We start from the raw sequence: 23,605 nt of genomic DNA, 5'->3' as shown, positions 1-23,605 counted from the left end.
TTTTATTTACATTTAATTTGGCAGAATAGTGATTTCTCTGAGATAGCCAACGCTGTCCTGCAGTTCTGTAAGACAATCAGCAGGGAGGTTGTTCCAAGTATGTTGGAGAACTTGCCACAATTCTTCTGCAGACTTTGGTTGGCTCCTTGCTTCTGATCTCAGACAGCCTTGATCAAGTTTTTATGTAAAAAGTAGTCAATTGCTTACAGTAATATGTTACTTTTTAAAATTAAATACAAAAATGTCTCAGTAAAATTAAATATTTGAAAGTGTTATTTTATACTAACACACACAAAAAATATATACATATATAGGGTGCCTAAGACTTCTGCACAGTGCTGTATATGCAGTAGTTTGTGTGGAACCAAAGTCAATTCTGCAAAAATACATTAAAATTCAAACCAATATGGGAGTTTGCAGGGGCGGCACGGATGGTGCAGTGGGTAGCACTGCTGCCTCACAGCAAGGAGGCAGCATAGGTATGAGTGTGTGAGTGAATGGTGTGTGTGCCCTGTGATGGACTGGCGACCTGTCCAGGGTGTATTCCTGCCTTTCGCCCAATGTATGCTGGGATAGGCTCCAGCCCCCCTGCGACCCTGTTCAGGATAAGAGGGTTCAGATAATGGATGGATGGATGGAAGGGAGTTTGCACATAATAAATATTCTCAATTAGGCTATCATGAGATATGTATGTGAGCTGCATACTGTATGTCACAGATATGCAAACCAAGATGCCTTTCATGTACAAAAGAAATGCAATTTGGATTGGTAGTCGCACTTGAGTATGATTGTATTTTTTGTATAAAACAGGCGGGCTACATATAAAATGAGCTTAAACATGTACTTCTTTTGAAATCATTTGTAAAAAAGTGCCCTGCAGCTCAGTGTCTTCCTAGGATGGGCCCCTGAGCAGACCCAATACACTTCTATTGGAGCCCAAATGAGCAGCAATTCCCATTTCTCTTTTCTGCAGAGTACCGTGTGAATGCTGAATGTGTGCACATCAGCAAGCCTCCAAGCGTCTGTTCGAGCAACGGAAAGGCTCTGAAAGCTACACAGCTTTTTGTTTCCACAGTCTCCTGCTGGTGTAGTCCTACCTGCAGCACGGCACAGATGCAGCTCCAGCCAAACTCCCCCTCCTCCGTGGCACCAGATGTGGTGGGATGCAAAGCCTCATAAATATGGAAGCCTCCCGTATTGTGTCTCTCAGCGTTTTAGTTTTGTCTCGGGGGTTAGGACTCCCAACGCAAGGCCTCAGAGCTCAGTAGTGGTTTTATTGTATGAAAGATGGAAAGAGTTTGGCTGTAGTGCTTGCTGTGCTATTTTTTGTCAAAACTGACTGGAGCAAATAACAGTTTTCAGATTAGTCTTTTTCCCCCTATTCAGACTCCTATTAGAAGACTCCTCTGCCTATAGAAATCACATCCTTTATAACATTACTGTGATATCCAATATGATCACATAGCAACATCATTAGCAGAAGGTTAATTTGAACAGCATACTCATGGCTTAATTAACCACTATTGAGACTTGAGGTGGGCAGGCTTAATCTGTTAATTAAAGCAAGAACAAAGGAATGTATGCTGTGGACCTAGCTCTGTGCGTGAGCACTAAGCCAATAACGTTTTTATGGATAAGGAAACTGGACCCAGTACTCATACTGTGTCTGATTCCTGCCAATCAAACTGGGTAATTGCCTTGCCAATGTCAGACAAAATGCTGTTTGATTGCTTTAACGTGCTAGCTACCTTAGCATGCTTAACAGATCAAGCTAAGCAGTTTTTGCTCTTTTGGTTGCATCAGCTTAATAAAAAAATGATTCTGTCATAATATGATAATTGTCTGCCAATCGCCAGCCTGATGCTCTGTCATGTGTTGTGGAAGTTTGGGGTTGGGAGGTGAACACTAAAAATGGCTGAAACCCAGTTTTTTGGGTTCCTGTGTCTGCTATATTAAATCATATTGATGCATGGTATCAGATAACAACGATAACAACTGCAAAATGAACGGACTCAAGCTACCGCTGGATTTGACCTACTGCATGGTAATCACGGTAAAACTGGAGAAGATTTTGGCTGTATCTGGTCGCAAGCTAAGGTACAGTCTCTATTTCTTCATGTAGCTGGCAAAGAAGCAGTAGAAGTCTACAATACTTTCACGTCCGAGATGACCGCCATATTCTGATCAAAATAATGGAGAAATTTGAGCAGTACAGTAACCCTTAAATGCACATAACTCATGCGAGGTATTCACTTGTGTGCAAGGGGTCTGTTATGTCATGGTTTCCCCAGCCTACATATGGACATTCCGGGTTTTACCTCTCTAGACCGCAAGAGGGTGTGCCGGCCATGTTCATCAGGATAAATTACCTTCCGCATGTGGAATGCGGGCTTAATCATTGGCAATCACGGTCAGCTGCGTGGAGAGCTATTCTTCCTGGCACTGCTCTGGGCTTTGGCGTTTCATTCTGACATGTGCACTGAGCCAGTAAGGAGGTAGCTGGAGGACTGAATTGCTTTTAGTCTTGAATGGCGTTCAGGAACCTCTTTAGAATGAATTACAGGCATAGGGACTGGTAGTTCTGCTTTTCTTTGGTTGGGTGGTTCACCTGGACCTTCCTTAGATTTTGTTTATTAAGCCCTCTTCACATTAGAGGAGTGAGAGGTTGACTTCGCCTCTGGGATTTTCTTCCACATCTCTGGAAGAACGCTGAGATAGCCTTATTGAGACTTCTCCACTGAGGAATCTCGTTTTTCCCTGGCCAACATTACTTCTCAGGTCGATTTTCTGTTGGGCGAAATGCCGGGGAGCTTTGGTTACTTTCGGTTATTTTCTCAAACAAGACTAGCCCATTTATTTGGGAATTCCGTGCTAGTCTGCAGACCAATTCTGTTTTTTTTCCTTTTTTTTTCAGTTGGTGTTTCGCCAAGTAGTTTCTTTCCCATTTTCAGTTTATTTATAAATAAAATAAATAGTGGCCCCACACACTCGTGAGATTATTATTTCAGTGGTAATCCAATTTATCGTGGGTAACTTTGTGATCCTGTCCCTGTTGCTCTTGGTCTCCCGCCCCTGCTCCCTCACACATTAGCCAGTATATTACAGAACTAAAGCTAAGAGTGAAGCAATGCGAATTTGGACAATTACAAGAATCCCTTATCAGAGACAGAGTTGCGTGAGGGATCATGTGAGATGCAATGAAATAAAGACTTAAGTTTTAAATAGAGAAGTTAACAATAGCCTCAAAAAAGCTATCCAAATATGCAGTGCTTCAGAAATGACAAAAGCCTAAATTCTGCAAATGCATGACTAGGAGCGTAATGCACAACCTCTGCACGCGAAAGCAAGCATGTAGATGCGGTGAAACGCAGGCGGACACACCGAAGTAAACAGAAAAATGAGACCAGTGAGTGAACAAGCAAGTTTAATTGCAAAAGATGTGGAACTGGGCATGCATCACGCAGTCGCCCTGCATACGGCAAACAGTGAAAAAGGCTGGAACACTGACAAAACTTATTGAGACGGTATTGAATGGATCCCCTGAAAAGAGGAGCCAAGCTGCAAAATAAATAAAAGGGTATTGGAAATTTCAGTTTTGGATGCAATTACGGAGAATACGGCTCATCGTTCCAGCAGCAACGGGAGCTGAAATGCGAAAGCAAATTCATGAAAGTCACTTAGGCATAGAGTGCTGCAGGCGGAGAGCAAGAGATGTGCTCTTCTGGCCTGGGATGTCTCCGAGCATAACAGAGATGGTGAAAAAGTGTGCAGCACACACCAAAAACGGCAAACGGAAGAGCTGTTGCGCCCACACAGTGTTCCCGAATGGCCCTGGCAGAAGATGGGTTGTTGACTTATTCACTTTTGACCAGCAGGGGTATCTATTTTTAGTGGACTATTATTCCCAGTTTTTGAAGTAGAGTGGCTGAAGTCAGATGTAACAATGTAACAGTAGACCCAAGGATATGGACAATCAAAATGTGAGTCAACAGAATGTGAGTGACAACACGGGGAAAAAACATGGACTGAACACTCAAGACAAAAACACCAGGAAGATATTTCAGTTCAATAGAACTCCCAAGTCTCCCTGTTAAAAAGTGGTCGAGTTGTTTTAAAGCCACGGAGGCTTATTGAGGAGTAGCACGATGGACTTTTCCATGTTTAAATTGACAGTTTAATGCCAGAGACAGTTTGATGATTTAAAAACAAAAATAGTTCAAATGAATGACTGTTTTAAATAGCCAATGAAAAGAAAAAAGCAATTGAAGCTGAAAGCCATTGAAAAAATGCTGTCATGTTGTATTGGTCACTGACTGTGATTTGTGTTTACAGTGACAGGCTCTACACAGTGTGGTTTTAGTTCCTTTTTATTATGGAAAAAAGGGGGATGCTATGATATGAGAATTATCTGCCAATCGCCAGCCTGATGCACTGTCATGCGTTGTGGAAGTTCCGGGTCGGGAGATGAACACTAAACATGGCTGAAACACAGCTTGTGGGTTCCTGTGTCGGCTCCATTAAACCACATTGAAACAATTATACTGGGTAGCCACTGTAGCATGATTTGTGAAAAACAATATTGGATAAAGTTGTGGCAACCTGGCATCAAAACTGAAGTGGGGCCATCCCAAAACATATGAATGAAGGTGCTGATGGACTCCTGAGTGCCCAGCTCAGAGAATGAGCGAGCTTCATGACGTAACGTTTTCTAGGTGTTACAAATGTTCTGTGAAGAAAGTTGTAGTGTATGAGCTGATGGTCAGGATTTTTAAATTCACCGGAATGATTGCTCCAAATAATACCCCAAGGAATTTCATTACTAGTGAATCTTTATCCCAAATTGATTGGATTGTAAGGGGTTTGTAAGAGGCTCTAAGGGAAAATGTGTAGAGGGCCGAAATTAAACCCCTCCTATCCAGTATGGCACACATCACATGCGTGGGAATCTCTGTGCCCCAGGGGACCCTGTGTGTTTTCATTTGCACACACAAATGGAGCTCAAACTAAAATGATATACCAGGTAGGCCATATTGTCCTCAAAAATTCCAAAATGTCTATAAACAGTATAATTATGAATAATGTGAGTGGCCAATGGCATTTGTAGATCATTTTTGTATGTTTCTTGACTCATTCTCAAATTGCGTGAAGATAAGAGATTATGGGCCTGAAGCACAATTTAGCTTGTCACATAGGAATAGCTGAGTGGATTACATGCTGAAGTCTGTGGGGACGTACCAGCCTTTCTTCAATAGGTCGCCAGGAGACCAGCGTATTAGGATCTATCCAAGTTGTAATTGGGCATAAATTAAATGGATATTTTATGTTGGGTGTTAACACTTATCGGTTTGATGAATATCGATTGCCGAATTGATTGAGTTACAGGCTCAAGGGACAGAGAAAACAAAAGGGGTGAGAGCAGTCCTGATGAGTGAAATGGAGAACTGTGGAGAGCAAATATTATTGGTAAGAACCATTTCAGAAGGTTTTGGTATACAAAACTTTGATTATATGAATGAAATAGGTTCGATAATGAAAATGTGATGCCTCCCAGAGATACCCCCACTCCAGCAAGATCAAATTTCTTCTCAGCGTTAAGTGAAAGCTCTGTGCATGGGGTGTGGGCATCTCCGGCAGAGTGAACCACATGTCAGATGGATTTTATGAAACCTGTTTGGTTAAACAATTAATATTATATGAATGTTTCTCCCAGCACATTTTTGAAATGAGAAAACATTATGGATTTTGTTCACTGGACTGTAGAATAGAATTTACCCTGATTTGTGTTGTCACTGGATTTCCAAAATGCTGAGAAGGTGAGGTCCCCCCACACTTATTTTGCCACCCCCCCATGTTACAAAATAAGGAACTATTGTCGCAAAAGCAATGGCATCTTAAAATAGTTAATACAGATAGAACTTTGACTTTTAATATCCTGTGTCCTGTGTGATTGAAAAATATATATTTCACTGTGGAATAAAGGAATTTACTGAAAGTGAAGTCATTCCGGGCTGGTGCAACTTTTGGGGTTAAAGATTGATTGTTTTGTAACATTGTCAACAAACTCATTGTGGCAGTGCAATTAATAGCTTCAAAATGGGTTATCTTACAATGTGTTTTAGAGTTTGCTTTGTAAGCATTAGACAACTGTGATCATTTAAAGCTAGGCTATATTTATTGTCCCTTTGTGCCAAGCTAGCGTTGTTTAATTTATTTGGTATCAGGCAGATTTGTGTTTCACTAGAATGTTGCAACAGTCATGCTAAGTAAACAAATAAATACATATTTTTGGGTGGGGGACCGGCTGTCCAAATAAAGTCAATGAATGAGAAACACATTATGTACATGGACTTCTGTTTATTTTCTATGGTGGTGCGTAACGTCTTGCATTTGTAGAAACCTTACATGTCTTACATAGTTAGGCTACTCAATGCAATGGGTATATTTAAAATGTACCTATTACCCCCCACTTGCCCTCCCCTAGCAGGAACACGGTATCCTGCAGCTGATTAACTAACATCTTCATTTTCTTACATTTTCTTTTCACTATGGTTTCTATTATTAGATTATTATGGATCTTAAATACCTCTTTCCGGCATTCCGGCATTTAGTTCAGTTTCCCATTAGAAATACATTGAAAATGGCGACTAACCACTGGTCTCCTGTTTTATTTGTTGTACCTATTTTATGTGTGCTTTGCTCAAAATGCATTCTACTTCATAATCTACAGTTCTGCCATTGCATACACTGAGAATGTTTGACTTAATGAATGACCTTATGTCAATTATATATAATTTTCCACATATAAAGGCTTTCCACATGCATGGGGAATTTTGTACATTTCTTAAATTGTGAAATGATAAAGCGTGAAAGAACTGACCATTGTACTGAAATTGAACAGGAAGCTGCAGAGCTAATCTGAGCTTTTCACTGCAGTTGTAAGGATTTACATATTATCTTTTATTGAAAAGCTGTTACCATGGCACTGCCTTGCAGATGATATAATCACCATTGTTTCCTGTTAACTGCACTGACATCATTAAAAGCCAGAACATCAACGTGCTTCTTTACATTAGAGGGAATAATAATGGCTGTCACTCTAGATCAGGACAACAAAGGCATAACTCCATTTGGGGCTGCTTATAAAACCATTTCCTCAATCTACAAAGACTCCTGGTACCTTGCAAAATAAATAAAGAAATAAATGAAAAAGGAAAAGCAGGAAGGCAGCACTGTTGCCAGTAACAGTAGGTGTATAGGATTTACCTTATTTTATTTTTGTTTCTTTTGTTTTTCCCTTCAAACTATTGGGATAATGACATAAAACAAATTATTTGAAATAAATGAATGCAATTTAATTTACAAATTAATTTACAAATATGCAGATATGTTTAAATTCATAACATGCACATTGGTGGAATAGATTGGTGTCTTCTCCAGGGTGCATTCCTGCCTTTTGACCAATGCATGCTGGGATAGGCTCCAGCACCCCCCGCGACCCTGACCAGGAATAAGCAGGTTAGATAACGGACGGATGGATTTATTGGTTGATACGATACATTTGAATCTTACACACAACGGTAAAGGTTTATAAGCATAACTTCTGAACCCATATGATACATGCAGTGTAGTTGTAAGTGGATCACAGCTTCAGCAATCAAATATCATAAAATCCTTCAAACAGAGAGAGAGAGAGATAGGATGTGTGGTACAGTACAGGAGAGAATGGTGGGGGCTGGAGAGGTAGGTGGAGAAGAACAGAGGCTTGGAGCTACTGGGGGTGGTGTAGCTCAGGGCCCAGTGGGCCAGCACCAGCCCTTTGTAGTGGAGGTGAAGAGTAGTGGTTGCCCTTTGTGTCAAATGCAGTATTATTTTTTATGGTTTGGAAGTATGCCTTTTAAATAAGTGAGTAAAAGTATTTGCTTACTATCTACCTTTGAGAAAGACCGATCTGATAGGATCTTACAGAATTTAAAGATTGTATTATCATGATTATTATTTATTACATATCTTTTTTTTAAATTAGTAATATTATTATTATTTCCCGATATGTTTTCCTTTTTCCAACATTGAGGGCTGCTGGTACCTCACCCTGAAAAGGTCAGGTGACCCCTGCTGGGTGCTGACTCTGTCTCACTGCGGTTTTGATGTCAAAAGCTTCAGAGCAGAGTAGTATCTATGCTCTCCAGAGTTTACAGCAGGGATTGCAGAAATGAACATTGGCTGGTAAATATGATTGGGAGTTGTGCGGGGCTATGAGGGGAAAAGACCAACAAGACATAAGGAATTATAAAAGTGTGTGGCTCTCTGACTCGCATTCACTCTCCCACTCATTCACGGGCACTCCCTTTCTCTCACTCACACTCTCCTGCTCTCATGCAAACTCTTTCATTCTCCCTCTCTGTCAATCATTCTATTTGTTCCTGTCTCTCACTCACACTTCCTCTTTACCCCTCTCTCTCTTGCTCTCTCTCTCATTGACATACACAATTATTATGATTATAAACAAGTCCACTCATATAATATAAAATTATGGATAACTTTTTTCTGAAATATTACATGAGAAATTATGAAAATTTGCAATATTTCTGCCATCTGGCCTGAATTCCCAGTGCACATTGGTGAGAATGCGGAGAGTAAGGCTTAGTTTTTCTTAAAAAGCAGTGGACCAGAAAATTCCCAGCATTGAAGATAAAATGAATAATGGGGGCTCTCATTAGATCTGAAATGTTTCTCACGTGAAGTCGGGTGGAAGGATTAATCAGAGCTAAAAGCACATGCAGCACACAAAACCAAACCTACTGGCAGTTTGGCTTTGGCAATATCCTAAATGGAATTATGATCTTTCGCATGTATTGAATTGTCTGTGCATCTGGGACACTTCATAAAGATGGACGATTAGCAGTGAGGTCTGCTAGTGAAGATTCCCGGCCGAGATAGCGGGTGCTGTGTTGTGTCCTGTTTCTTGTCCCCAGGTGCGAGACGGTAGGACTTGGCAGGTGCCTGATCAATGGGCCATTCTCCGAGTTCATGGCAGAGAGGCAGCCCACCCTGCTCCATCATGCTCTAGTACTCTCTGGCCTCAGAAAATGGCAGCTGGGGACCTGTGCGTCAGTGGACGGAGTCACAGAAGGTTCCGGGGCATGCCCGTGAGGTATTGCTCATGGCCAGCGGACACTCAGCCATGTCAGCCCTCACAGAGGACATAACCGGATAAATATGCTTTTTAAATTTAGAAGCAGCAGTGGACAAAGCTTAATTTTTATTTCCAATTAAACAGCTGGAAATTAATGAAATAATTCTAGTTAAGCAGCTTTGCTCAAAGGAACAACAGCAGTACCCCAGCTGGATTTCAAACCCTCAACCACTCAGTTATAAACCCATTATACAACAACACTACTCCTGCCAGACAAGTCACTATTCATGTGTGTGTGTGCATGTGTGCATTCTTGCGTGTGTAATCACAGGCTACGGAAGACCTCTACAGTTCATGACTGAATGATTCTAACCACAATGAAGAAAAAAAAAACCTCTTCCACAGGTTGGCCTTTTACAAGGACAGGTTGATGAGAGAAAAGTGAATTGTGGTGATGGCTAAACTAAAGAACAGCTCCTTATTCTCATGAATCCTCAGAAAACTGTCTTTCCACCATTTTGTGAGCTCACCAATATGGTGAGACTACGTCCGATAACTCAGTGTTTTCGTCACATTCCTGCAATCAACTGACTACTACCATGACATCACAATACTTATAATGTAGAACTGGCAAACTGAGTTATTTATCTGTATTTAATTTGTATATAACAATACAGGTGACAGCATTCAACCTTGTGGGGTGCCAGTGTTTAAAAGAACTTGGTCAGAACCAGTGCAGTTAAAAGACTCTCTGAGGTCGATCAGTAAGGACATTTTATCCACAGCATAGGATTACTGTTAACATTCAAATCAAAGTGTTTCTTCTTACAGTTAAAAGCTGAACTGAAATCTATAAATAAAGGTCTGGCATAGATTTTAGATTTCTGTAAGTGCTAATCTGCATCACTATCCTGGAGCATTAGTGAACTTGTGCCTGAGAGTAGCAGGAATGCTGAGGGATAGACTTTAAAATAACAGTTATTTGTCCTCTGGGTTTCGTTGTGTGGACAAACTCTCAAACCAAGCAAACTTAAAGGTACAATAGGTCAGATTTTTGTGTTAAAACATTGTTAAAGACTATTGTAAATCCCTTCGCTATTGTACCTTTAAACATTACCTAGCTATCAATCAACCTGTGCTTGCTAAAAAGGACTGAGATTATTTAATTTATTTGGGAGATCAAACTCAAAAACAGGTGTAAAGTGTGAAGAGGAATCCAGTTTGTGGGTAGATGGAGTTACTGAGATTATTGGAAAAGAAAAGGAGATGACAAGGCCACACACAAAACAGTGCTGTAACCATGTCTCTTAGCTAGAAATCTTGGCTAAAATAGGTAGGAAATTACATCATGGCACAAATAGACATAAATCAAATTTGAATGACACATTTTTGCATCCAAATGATTCCTCGGAGTTATTATCTTATGTACTGTCATGCTCTCAGCTTTTCTGAGTTCATTTTACTTTAATCTATGGTTAAACGGCAGCTTTCCTTGAATTATTCTGGGAATTTACAGCATAATTACACAGTCCCATCCAGTAATTCACTGCAAATATCCATGGTGATGGCAGGGGCTATAGAAACGCAAATCTAATTTTGTCAATTAACTGGGTGAATGTAATATTTCTTGTGGTAATTCATTAATCATCGATTGAAAGAGCACTTGTGTAGTCCTTAGCTGAGCAGATAAGAGGTAAAATGTACAGAACAACATTACTTTTTAATTCCAAACACATTAGTAGCTGATGGAAATGACATTGACATTTTGGATTTGAACAATGACAATATAATGTAACTTCACTTATCATTAGAAATAAATTAATTAATGGACCAACATGTAGTTACACAGCATTATCTGATGGGGCACACTTGATATTCCATATTTAGTTGTGTGTAAAATTAAATTTTACATGTATGAAAGTCTCTTGTGAGAATGCTCAGTGAGAATGCTCATTGTTCATCTCAGACTCCTCTCCCCTTCATTTATGTGGTGGTTAGTCACCCAAATCTAAATGCACTTATAAACTTCCAAGGTACACAATGCTGGACCAACATCAGTGACTGGTGAAAATTGGAGAGTGCCTTAATTATGTGAATAAATTAATATGCCAAGCATATGAAATTAACTTGATAAATCAGTATCTTAACTTTAACAAACCAAAATTATATGTTATACCTGCTAAAGGATGCCGAGGTGCATGCAAGCAGAACATTAAAATTGCATTTGCACCTTGGAGTTAATAAATCTTGTAAGTCTTTTTCTGCTTGTGTGAGGGGAATTCCTTGGGCACTTTTTTTTATTTTAATTAATTTCTTGTCATCATTTGTTTTATTATTTAGAAAAAGAGGAAAACATGGAGCATGAAAAGGTAAAGGAACAACCTAGCATCGGTATTGGTTGGCATCGGTATCGACTAACATCGGAATTGGTTGGCATCGGTAATGGCTAGCATCAGTATCGGTTGGCATTGGTATCAGTTTCCCGGCATTTCACCAGCGTTGGGCTGATGGATATTGTTGTCCACCATTCGCCTGACCAAAGTGTTGAAGTAAAGTCACCAGTGGACCAATGTATGTTTGCTATCTGGGATTACAGTATCTACATATACAGTGCTACAAAAGTTAAAACCATGCAAAGAAACATTCAATCGAAACTCAAAGTGAATCACGATGAAGCGTACAACAGTACACAGTGTATACAGTATACAGTGTTCTGTTATTTGTTATTTGTTCGCTGGTTGTTGGGAATGGCACATTCCCACTATCAGTGTCGTCCCACTCAAGGGAGGCATGGAGAAAAGGCCCCAAAGTGTTTCTGTCTTTTTGGTCACCTCTTGAAACCGATAATAGATAATTGCTAAATAATTTGTTTTAAAATGTCACTTAGTCTTTTTAGTTTGTTGGTCTGATGCTTTGACGTCTTTTATTGTATTCTCTTTAGAACATTTGGTGGTCTTTAAAGTCAGCTAAATGTCTTTTTTGGTTGGTTGTTGTGTGGAATTACCATACACATTCTCACGATCAGAGTTGCCTCACTTGAGGGAGGCACTGGGGAAAGCCTCCAAGGTGTTTGTCTTGTTTGTTTGTTATGTGGATATATTTCCACAGTGTTTATTATATTTATTTGTGTTATCGCTGTAATTCTTTGTAATTAGCTAAATGTAAAGTACTTTGAGCTACATCTTATGTATGAAAGGTGCTATATGAATAAAGTTTTTTATTATTATTATTGTTATTGTTATTGTTATTGTTATTGTTATTGTTATTATTATTATTATTATTATTAACCGTTGGAGACATATTGCTGTTTGCAGAAGGTTCAAAAGCTTCTGGATTCACTGTGGGCCTGCAATCCTTGGTGCGTGTGAAAAAGTTCCCCCCAAACCTGTAATCTTCACAACACCACTCACATAGGAACTTCACCTGTGGTTTTCCTACAAAGGGAAAAAATTGCAAATCAATGCTATTCAATGCTAATGCCCTTTGAATACCTTCGGAGTCATCTGTGCAATTTCTGTCACCATTATGTGTCTATCGGTGTCTGTCTGCTTCCTCATGTGAACTTCAACACTGTTGAACAGGTGACTTGGGCTAGGTTCACACTTGACAGCCCAAATCCCATTTTTGACATATCCAGATTGGAATCAGGTTGCCTTTATCAACTTTGGACAGCTAAAAACTACACAAACTACACGGAAACCGATTTTTGCAACAAAAAAACTGATTCAAATTCGGATTTCTAGAGTGTCTCAGCCTGACTGTTTTGGCAGCTCAAATCAGATAAAAAAAAGACCTTACGCAATGTGACACACACTATTTACGTCACATCCAGAGCACCGCTGTGACTGCAGCATGAAACACTGCCGCATATATCAACCTCCTCCATCGCTGACACTGTCTGGTCTGAAGGAGGATTTCTGCATCGTCAATTGTTCTGGCATGTGCCACCCGTTAACGTACGTACGCAAGCTATGTTGTGATCACAGCAACCAGTGCAGATAGATTAATGCCCGAACATACAAATCCAATCTGATAAATAGTGTGGACAGCGAGTCCTTAAAGGTACAATAGGTAAGATTTTTGTGTTAAAACATTGTTATAAGACCATTGTAAATCCCTTCCTATCATTGAATAAGGCTCGCTGACATGTTGACTCATCCTCTGCCTGTGTTTATAGTCCTTAAATTCGGGTTTCAAAATATGCCGTTGATGGCCTGGCACTCTGTACCAAAACATTGTATAGCTGTACAATAATCCAAGATCATTGGTTGAAAAATTGGTTCTAAATGCCACAGCCAATGGCGTTTTATCATCAGCACGTTCACAGAGAAGGGGTGGGATAGTCATAGCGATAATTCTCATCTCCAGTACGGCAGAGAAATGTTCTCTTACTTGTCCGGTGTAGCCAGTGAGAAATTAATTCTCAGACCACCCACTCGTTACTTACTCATTTCACAACAATCCTAAGTTCCACCCAACTCACTCCCCTGTCTCTCTCCTTTTCTGAGGATCATAACGCATGTTGATGATGGTTTTCATAATAATAAGTTATGGGATATACAGTACTTTTTCATTTAGTACCATTGAAACCAATTATTATTTAAAAAAAAATTATATGCAGTTATTTGAGAGCACCAGTGTTGATGATGATGTTAAAGCTTATCAAGTGAATGCTTATTTTTTAGCTTATAGTTTAGCACTGAACTGTTTAGCACTGTGTGGCCTTACCTGGATTCATCAGTTTAATTTGGTGGATGCTTTTAATGTGAAAATACAAATCAGCAGACCTCCAGGACAAGGCCTGTATGCGTGCATTCACGCACACATACAGTCAAGGACATTTTAACATAATCATATAACTCTGCAAAACAGAGATCTATCCTGTATAAAGTACAGATACAATACGCTTTCGCAATTCAAAATAAACAAAAGTCCATGCAAACTAATATATTTGACAATGAGCACCCCTACTTCCTGTGCCTATGCATTCAGTGAGAGGCAGTTATTTTGGCAAACAGAAGATAATTGACTTGTTACAGCAAGGCCACACATGCTAAATGACAGCTATTTACAATAATGGTGTGCAGAACGATATTTCTGAATGCACAGCATTTCAAACCTTGAAGATGGGTTAGAGTTCCACTCCTATCAGCTAAAAAACAGATAGATGTGGCTATAGCTGGCACACCAACTCAAAAACTGGACAACTGAAGATAGAAAAACCCTTCTGGTATGACAAATCTCAATTTCTGCAGCAACATGCAGATGGTAGGGTCAGAATTTAGTGTAACCGGTATACATCCATGGATCCATCTTGCCTCGTCAGTGGTGTGTCGAATGTTTTCTTGGCACACATTCGGGGTGAATTAAGCATCGTTTGAATGCTGTAGCATACCTAACCGTTGTTGCTAACCATGTGTTTCACTTTATGGCCACAATCCCTTTTTCAAATGGATACTTCCAGCAGGATAATGTGCCATGAGACAAAGCATGCATCATCTCAAGCTGGTTCCACAAACATGAAAGTGCTGTCAGTTTACTCCAATGGCCTGCATGGTGCCCGGATCTCAATCCGACAGAGCACCTTTGAGATGAGGTGGAACGGAGGGGGGTTTGCATCATTAATGTGCGGCTGGAAAATCTGCAGGAACCGCATGATGCTCTCGAGTCAGCATGGACCAAAATCCCTGAGGAACGTTTACATTTTCCATGCTGTGAACAATTCAGTCTATGTGTGTGTGTGTGTGTGTGTGTGTCCTGTGCCATGCCATACTAGCAGGTATGCCGTCAGGTGTCAAAGATAGGAGAAATGCTAAATATAATCAAGCATTCAAGCTATGGGTTGCTGTTTGGGATTCAGGCATAAATTATGGGTTTTTCTTCAGTAAATTTGAATTTTTGTTTTTGTTTTGTATATTTTTACATAAAAATACACCAATCAGACTGAAGCCTGGTATTCTTGTGAGCCACTTGCAAAATGAAATATTGAAAAGAACAAAAAGCTAAAATGACACGTGGAAAATGAGAGATTCCATGCCAGAGAAGAAACTACGTTTAAAGACAACAGGCAGAGCAAAAAGCAATCAGGAATGGTAGTTTTGTTGCAAGGCTTTGGAAAGCTCTGCCTTCACGCATTATCATCACAGACTGCCACAGCTGTGCACAAACATGCTCTTTATGCTACATTTATCATCATCTAGCTTTCCTTGGGTCACCAGTCATTCCATTAAAGAAACTAGCACAAAAACACTGCGGTGATTATTGTGATTGTCCCTTCAGCTAGTACAAAACATGTTTTTAGGAATAGCAATGTTTTCGCAATGTTTCCCATTGTTGTAATTGGGTGTATTACATAAGGATGCGTAAGGTTTGTAGTCTGACAATAATGAAAGAATAATACAAAAAACAGTACACAACCTTTACACAACTTGCCACAGCCTAAAGACACTTTAAAATAAAGCATTTTAAATGTTATTATTTATCTGGCTGTGCTAGGAGTGGAAATGTACTGTTATGAATGACCTGGAAACCTAAAACAAATGTATCTAACTACGGAAAAAGAATGGTGCATTTCTATTTTACCAAAATATGGCTGACATGACAATTGGCTAGAAACGAAGAAAAGTAAAAAAAAAAAAAAAAAAAAAAAAAAAAACATCTTCATGATTCGCAGAAAGAAGTCTGCATCTACAGAGCTGTTATCAATTTCAGCCAAGTAAACTGATGATTTACAGCAGCATATAAAAGCATAATAAGAATAAACAAATGCAACCTTCGACAGGATGCAAATTTTCTGGCAGGCACAAAGAACAACAGCATCCAAATGTGTATCTGCCACTGTTGATTTGCTCTGATCGCCATCCTGAAAACAGGACCTCAGCATTCCCCAATGCATCACCATTAACATTCATGTTCAGTCCAGGCTGGGCAGGAAAAGTTTCCGGAAATAAAGGCCTCCATAGATTTTACATTTTTCCAATTTCACAGTAAATAATCTGTTTACTGGAGTAGCATTGTTGTTTTCATTTACTGCAGCATTCTGAATATTGACAGGGTGGTGAAAAGTCTCACCTTGACAGTCTATCCAATTGGCTAATGGAATTTAACAAGAAAAAACAAAACAAGTAAAACATTAGCCATACCGTCTCACAGCTTTTATGAACAAATACTTTACTGCTCCTGCTGCTGATGAAGAATAATGTTAAATTAAATTATGTTTCAGAGGCCTAAACATGTTGGCTACTTGGCTAAACCAATAAATAAACAAATACATAAATAAATGAATAAATGCTCGCTAGCTTGTACCTAGCAATTTCACATTAATGTCTACACTAAATAAAGTGAATAAATAAAATGAAACTTTTCCAGTCATTCTTTACTGAGTGCACTAATGGCAAAGTTAAGAATTGATGTTTGAGTTCATGCCATATAGGAAGGTGAAGTATGTTTTGTTGTAAACAGTTAATATGTTCAAATTAAATTTGGAAGAGTGAAACAGGAAGTGGGAGGCACAGATGGTGCAGTGGGTAGCACTGCCGCCTCACAGGAAGGAGGAAGGAGGTCCTGGATTCGAATCCCGGTCAGCCGGGGGCCTCTCTGTGTGGAGTTTGCATGTTCTCCCCGTGTTCGTGTGGGTTTCCTCCGGGTACTCCGGTTTCCTCCCACGGTCCAAAGACATGCAGGTTAGGCTGATTGGAGAGTCTAAATTGCCCGTGGGTATGAGTGTGTGAGTGAATGGTGCCCTGCGATGGACTGGCGACCTGTCCAGGGTGTGTTCCTGCCTTTCGCCCAATGTATGCTGGGATAGGCTCCAGCCCCCCTGCAACCCTGTTGAGGATAAGCGGGTTAAGATAATGGATGGATGGATGGATGGAAACAGGAAGTATTAGGCATGAGTATAGGTTTACAGGCCTATAGGCTAACTGTCTGAAATATTCTGCTCCACATCTCTGCAAAAGAACACAAGGTTGGACAGTATAACGCCAATAAGACCTATAAGGCCAGCATCCCGGAGTTCCTGAAACTACAAGTACTGTTCAATGGCACTGCCAGCTGAGGACATGCGAGACATCTGTTTTTCAAACTAATGTACTTGTCCTCTTGTACAGTTGTTCACCTGGGCCTTCTGCTTCTCATTCATCCCGTGCATACCTTTGTATGAAATCTTCAGTTTCTTGGTAATCTCACACATGGAATAGCCTCTTCCATGTAAAACAGAGAAAGTTTAACCTCAATATCTAGCCTGTTTCAAAACCAATCTCAATGCCATTTCGCAGGTCTACTATAGTGGCATTGGGCTTTCAAAATATTTATGTTGGTGTAGTTATGTTGCGCCATTACTGTGTTATCGATGTGTTGTCGATTGGCTGCCATGCAAGGCGCCGACCAGCTCGTCAGGAGCATTTGGGGGTTAGGTGTCTTGCTCAGGGACACTTCAACACAGCCCGGGCGGGGGGTCGGAACGGCAACCCTCCGACTGCCTCCGATTGCCAGACGACTGCTCTTACTGCCTGAGCCATTAATTCAGTGCATGCCACTAATTCAGTGCATGCAGGTACTCACCCACTCATTCAGGGACGCTGTATGACCCTGTAACACTGCTCACAAGTGCCTGTTATGCTATAGACTGCTGTAACTCACATGACACTCCTCAGAATTAGGAGGGTCACGGAACTTAAAACAAAAAAACAGATTAGTAGCCAGTGTATTTGCCAGTGATTTGAACATATAGAGTCAATGTTTACCTGTAGCCTCAGCGTTTTAATTCTTGGCTTTGTTACAATCAACGATGTAGAAAAACGAACACAAAACTGATGATGGAACTTGTTCCAAGCCAAAAATGTCCATTGTGCGTTTCCTTTAAATGCCTAAAAAGCAGTTTGCGAGTACCCAGGGCTGCAGACTGCGACTAAATGGTCGCATTTTGAGACCATTTTGCGAGTAAAAGAAAAATGAAGGTTGCACCGGTTCGACTACAAAATGAATGTAGTAATGAATAATTTGCTCAGTCTTTCGCTCACCCTGCAAATCACGAGACCTGGGGGATTCCCCCACTCGTTCTCATCCTCTACATTTCATCAATGCGAGACTGGATGATGCCAGACAGGACAATTTAAACCGGTGCGCTGTGGGCCTCAACGTATTTGTGCTTGTTAAATTTGAATTAGACCTCGGAATTTTGAATATTGATGATGCGGTCTGTGTCGGAATTGGATCCAGTCAAACAAGTAAAGCAAGCAAAGCAGAGGATGTGCACAAGACAATAATGGTAAGCATACCTTCGAAATTAAAAAAATAAACTAAGATATACTGCACAATAACTACGGAGGAACAATCTCTTCATGTAAAACTTATATAATGCTGTATCATGGAATTTGAATAAAATAGTATAGTCTGCTTCTGACATTTTAAGAGGCCTGCGTTTTTTTTTATTTGCCTTTGAAGGTCAAGTCTTATTTTGAATAGTTTCCTCTTTAGAATTGAGTAAACAAATGTTGTCTCATCAAATAAAAACTGTATGGCACAAGTCTTTTCATAACCATTTCCATATACACTAAGTGAGCACTTTATTAGGTATTTATTAGACTTATTACGCTTTCTGCTGCTGTAGCCTATCCACTTAGAGGCTTGACTCTGTGGGTTCAGAGATGCTCTTCTGCATACCACTGTTGTAATGTGTGGCTATTTGCATTACTGTCACCTTCCTGTCAGCTTTGACCAGTCTGCCAATTCTCCTCTGACCACTCTCATTAACAATGCGTTTCTGCCCGCAAACTGCTACTCACTTTTTTTTTCAGTCCATTCTCTGCAAACTCTAGAGACTGTTGTGTGTGAAAATCCCAGGAGATCAGCAGTTTTTGAGATACTCAAACCATCTGGCACCAACAATAATTCAACGGTCAAAGTAGATAACATTTCTTCCCCATTCTAAAATTTGGTCTGAAAAACAATGGAACCTCTTGACCACGTCTGCATGCTTTTATGCATTTAGTTGCAGCCACATGATTGGCTGATTAAATATTTGCATTCACAAGCTGGCGTTTAGGTCTTCCTAATAAAGTGATCACCGAGTGTATATGGAAATGGTTACAGTATGTGCATTATGTTACGGCTGATCAATATAATTTATTTTGGCTTTTCCCTTAAAACATTGTGTGATTAATATACTGTGGTGTGTGTGTATATATATACTGTGGGATTACTGTGGAATCCCAGCGCCTGTGTGTACATCAGCAGCACTCCTGTGTCACCTTCCCACACAGGAGCACCAGGGACAGTCCGAGACAGGGCAGCCAGCTCTCCCCACTCAAGCTCTGCGAGCCTCAATCATTCAATCCCTTCAATCAGGTGGCTGGTTACCACTGGGCAAGAGAAACAGCTGCAACCTTTTCCAGTAATCGACTGCCGCAAGAACGGCCTCCGCACCTCAGTCGGGGAGTTCTCTGACTCACAGAAAGACGCTCTCTCTGCTTTCAGATACTGCTTTTCTCACCGGCTTTCACCTGCACGCCCCCCTCCACTACAGAGCACACTCTACCTCGACTACAGAGCACGCCCTACCTCCACTACTGAGCGCGCCCTACCTCCACTACAGAGCATGCCCTACCTCCACTACAGAGCACGCCCTACCTCCACTACAGAGCACGCCCTACCTCCACTACAGAGTACACTCTACCTCCACTACAGAGCACACTCTACCTCCACTACAGAGCACACCCTACCTCCACTACTGAGCACGCTCTACCTCCACTACAGAGCACGCTCTACCTCCACTATGGAGCACGCCCTACATTTTTTAATGTATTTTTACATATATTATGTATGTTATGTATTTTTGTTTTTGTAAAAATAAACACCCATTTTGTGTTGAAATGTAAGCGTCCTGCTTCATCTGTGCCATGCTTCCCTAGCTCTGTGCTACAATACATATTCAATCCATCATGTCACGATTGTCCGTAATTGCCCACCCCATGCTATGGCAACACAGCCCCATTCCTCTCAGTAAACATGTTTCTGGCAGGTTCCATGTCATATTATAATTAATATGTTAACTTGCGCTTATGGCTTCATCAGCACATTACTAGGTGCTTCTAAAGCCATGGCTGCCATCAAATTAACGTCAGCTTTACATTTCAGTGCAGATAATATACAGGGTACTATAAAAAAAGTGTTGGTTACCCCTTTGAGATGGTCACAGTCATGCATGTTAGTCTTATGCAACCGTAATTTCATAAGGTGCAAAGTGCTCAGTGTGACAGCATGTAAGCTCATGTCCCTTGATCTGCCTGCTGTCTCGGTTGCAGCTTGCCAACCTGCACGTGGGCACACTGATAGTCCGCCTTTTCAGTGGGAACCAGCAGTGGGAGGATACAAACCACACTTACTGCTGTCACCACTTTGTACAGAAAGAAGCCCATCTTATCTCCTCTGTCTGCTTGTCTGCCTGTCTGTCTATCAGCCTGTGGGTCCATTAAGGGGGTAACTAGAAAACGTAGTCGGAGAACAAAATACATTTTGTTGAAAACAGCTGAGACTACTGCTGCAGTTTTTCAATCTACACTAAGCCACCCTGGATAATATTTGCTAGTTAAATATACAAATAAAAAGCTTCACCTGGCGATAATAGTGCTATTTTTAAAGCTTATCTTCTTCATGTGTTTTATCAGCATAAAATGCTGTGCTAAAATAAATGTCTTCCCCGAAGAAATTTGTGAGGTGAGGGCAAACATACAAAGCCCTCTGATAAGAGCCTGCATCAGATAGGGGCAAAGCTAAACCACTGATCATGTGAGCGGGTTTTTTGTTTGGCAGGCAGGTAAGTTATTATTCGCACATTTCTGGAAAGAATTGCAACAAAAACACTACGTAGTGTAATACGTTAAAAGTTAAAGTTGTATAGGGCTGCTGGGTAGTTGGGTACCTTTTCTAAATACTTCGAGACATCGTATGTGTAGGTTTGGGGCTGGACGGGGAAGACAATCTCTCCCCAATCTTTTCATATGAATGAATTATCCACCTCGTATAGAGACTGAATCCAGAACTGTGTCTAGCATTCTGGAGTATTGCCGGTGCCAGGGCTAGTTGTGGCTGGCATGCTTGCAGGGCAATACATACACATCAATAGTGTTGCCAATGGATGAATTGTTTTGGTCTTTCGGAATTTCCTGGTCTGTGCAGGTAAGGTGAGTCCTCTGGTTAAGTGCTCTCTGCCTGCAAGGACTGTGCACACAATTGCCTATTTTCACAGTGAATGTGACACTCAGCTTGTGGACTGCAGATCGAGAATAAAAATGAGCAGCTGGCAGCATGCACTCCAGAGTGGAGTGCACACATTTATGTTATATGAATATAAAATGTATTTATTAATATAATATAAATGCATAAATCAAAGGCATGTGGACCTGGGGCATGCCATCTACAGTAGTTTTAAAATATGCCAATCATTACAACTTTGGGGATTTTCAGACTGCTTCATATTTTGGTGAAATCAATACTGAGAACCTAAAGATGAATGAACATTAAGAAGAAAAGAAAATGTAGAAAGTAGAAATAAAGCTACTTAAATTCAATGGAAAACCAGCAAGTCATTTTCAATGATATAATGCTTCTGCCAATGCCTGAATTCTGTGATTGGAGTAAATATCTCCACACCTCACCCTCTGCTACACTCGAATTGCACTCATCACCTCACTGACTCTCAGGCATACCATTAAGGAAACAAATAGTCCTTGCCAGCTTTACATTTAATATATTTTACAAATATGTTTTCCACATTGAATCAATCTCATTAGAATAACAGTAGTGCAACTATACACCGTGATGCCATAAATACCAGATATATTCTATAGCGTGATCAACTACTGCAGGTCTAATAAGTTGCATCATTCATTTACTTTAAACTGTACTTTTTCTGTATTATGGGGCTCAGCTGTTCTGTGGTTCCTGATCAAACAACAATTGAAATGTTGAGTTTTCCTGCTGTGTTCTTGTGTGTTCTCCCTGCTGTATTCTCCTTTACTGCAGTTGCAGTTGAGCTGTGCAGAAATGCATTGTGAGGCAGGGAACAATGCTAGAGAAAGCTGCTTTCCACCACTTTTATAGAACTGCTGACACAGACTCATAGTGAGATCTGAGATTGTGCAGGCTTGGAATTTTATTTAGCAATATTAAGGTTAGTGAAGCAATTGCTGAAGCCACAGTCAAACCCCTCTAATTGCACTGCCTTATATCCAAAAGCCACTGCTAGTTTTATTGTATTTATTTATTTGTTCATTATTATTATTTAAAAAATGTGTTTCTGAGTCCATTACTTTAGCTCTGCACCACTGCAGCCCTGCATCAAGGTCCGTTACTTTAGCCCTGCGCCATTGCAGCCCTGCATCAAAGTCTGTTACTTTAGCCATGCGCTATCGCAGCCCTGCATCAAGGTCTGTTAGTTTAGCCCTGCACCATTGCAGCCCTGCATCAAGGTCTGTTACTTTAGCCCTGCACCATTGCAGCCCTGCATCAAGGTCTGTTACTTTAGCCATGCGCTATCGCAGCCCTGCATCAAGGTCTGTTACTTTAGCCATGCGCTATCGCAGCCCTGCATCAAGGTCTGTTACTTTAGCCATGCGCTATCGCAGCCCTGCATCAAGGTCTGTTACTTTAGCCCTGCGCTATCGCAGCCCTGCATCAAGGTCTGTTCCTTTGCCATGCACTATTAAATAAAATGCCTGGGGTCCCTTTTAGTCCTTGATCAAGTTACAAGTTATCATAACCTTGTAGGCTATGCTCCTTATTCGGCTTCCTACTCATTATAGCCCATATTGTAAGCAGTTTTTTTTTTCCTATTGTATCATACATTGGGTTAAAGGCACAAAGGTTACCAGTGCACCAGGGCCTGCTCACCATTCACACACACATTCATATCCTAAGGACACTTTAGACTCTCCAGTTAACCAAAGTCACATGTCCTTGGACTATGGGAGGAAACCAGCACGCCCCCGTGAACAACTCTACAGGATGCTCAGCCTGAATTATTTCTGCTGTGAGGCGATAGTGTTACTCTTTTGTGGCTCAGAATTGGACAGGCTCTTATAATCAGGAGGGAGGGAATACATGACCAAGCAGGGAAATCATAGCAGAGAGTTTTTCTAAAACATTACCGTTTTATATGAATCAATGAACTTTGCTATATTTGACTTTGAACTGGTGAATTTGTCTTCTATTTGCATAGTTACAAACTAGGATACACTTAATCAAAACATAGATATGATAATATCAGGATAATCTCCTTTGTTTAAGCAGATACATTTTGTGTATGTAAATGGTAGCCTCTTTAAACAGTTTCCATAGTAACTCAGCAGTCATGCATAATTGATATCTGCCTACCAAAATTATGTTACTCTCTATAAAATAATTCCTTACAATTTGTTCCTCACCATTCTTTATTTATTTCTGTATTTATTTATCTGCTTGTTTGTTTGTTTG

This window comes from Conger conger, chromosome 17 (genome assembly GCF_963514075.1).
Source record: "Conger conger chromosome 17, fConCon1.1, whole genome shotgun sequence".
In the NCBI taxonomy this organism is placed as follows: domain Eukaryota; kingdom Metazoa; phylum Chordata; class Actinopteri; order Anguilliformes; family Congridae; genus Conger; species Conger conger.
Note: the sequence above shows the minus strand (reverse complement) of the source record.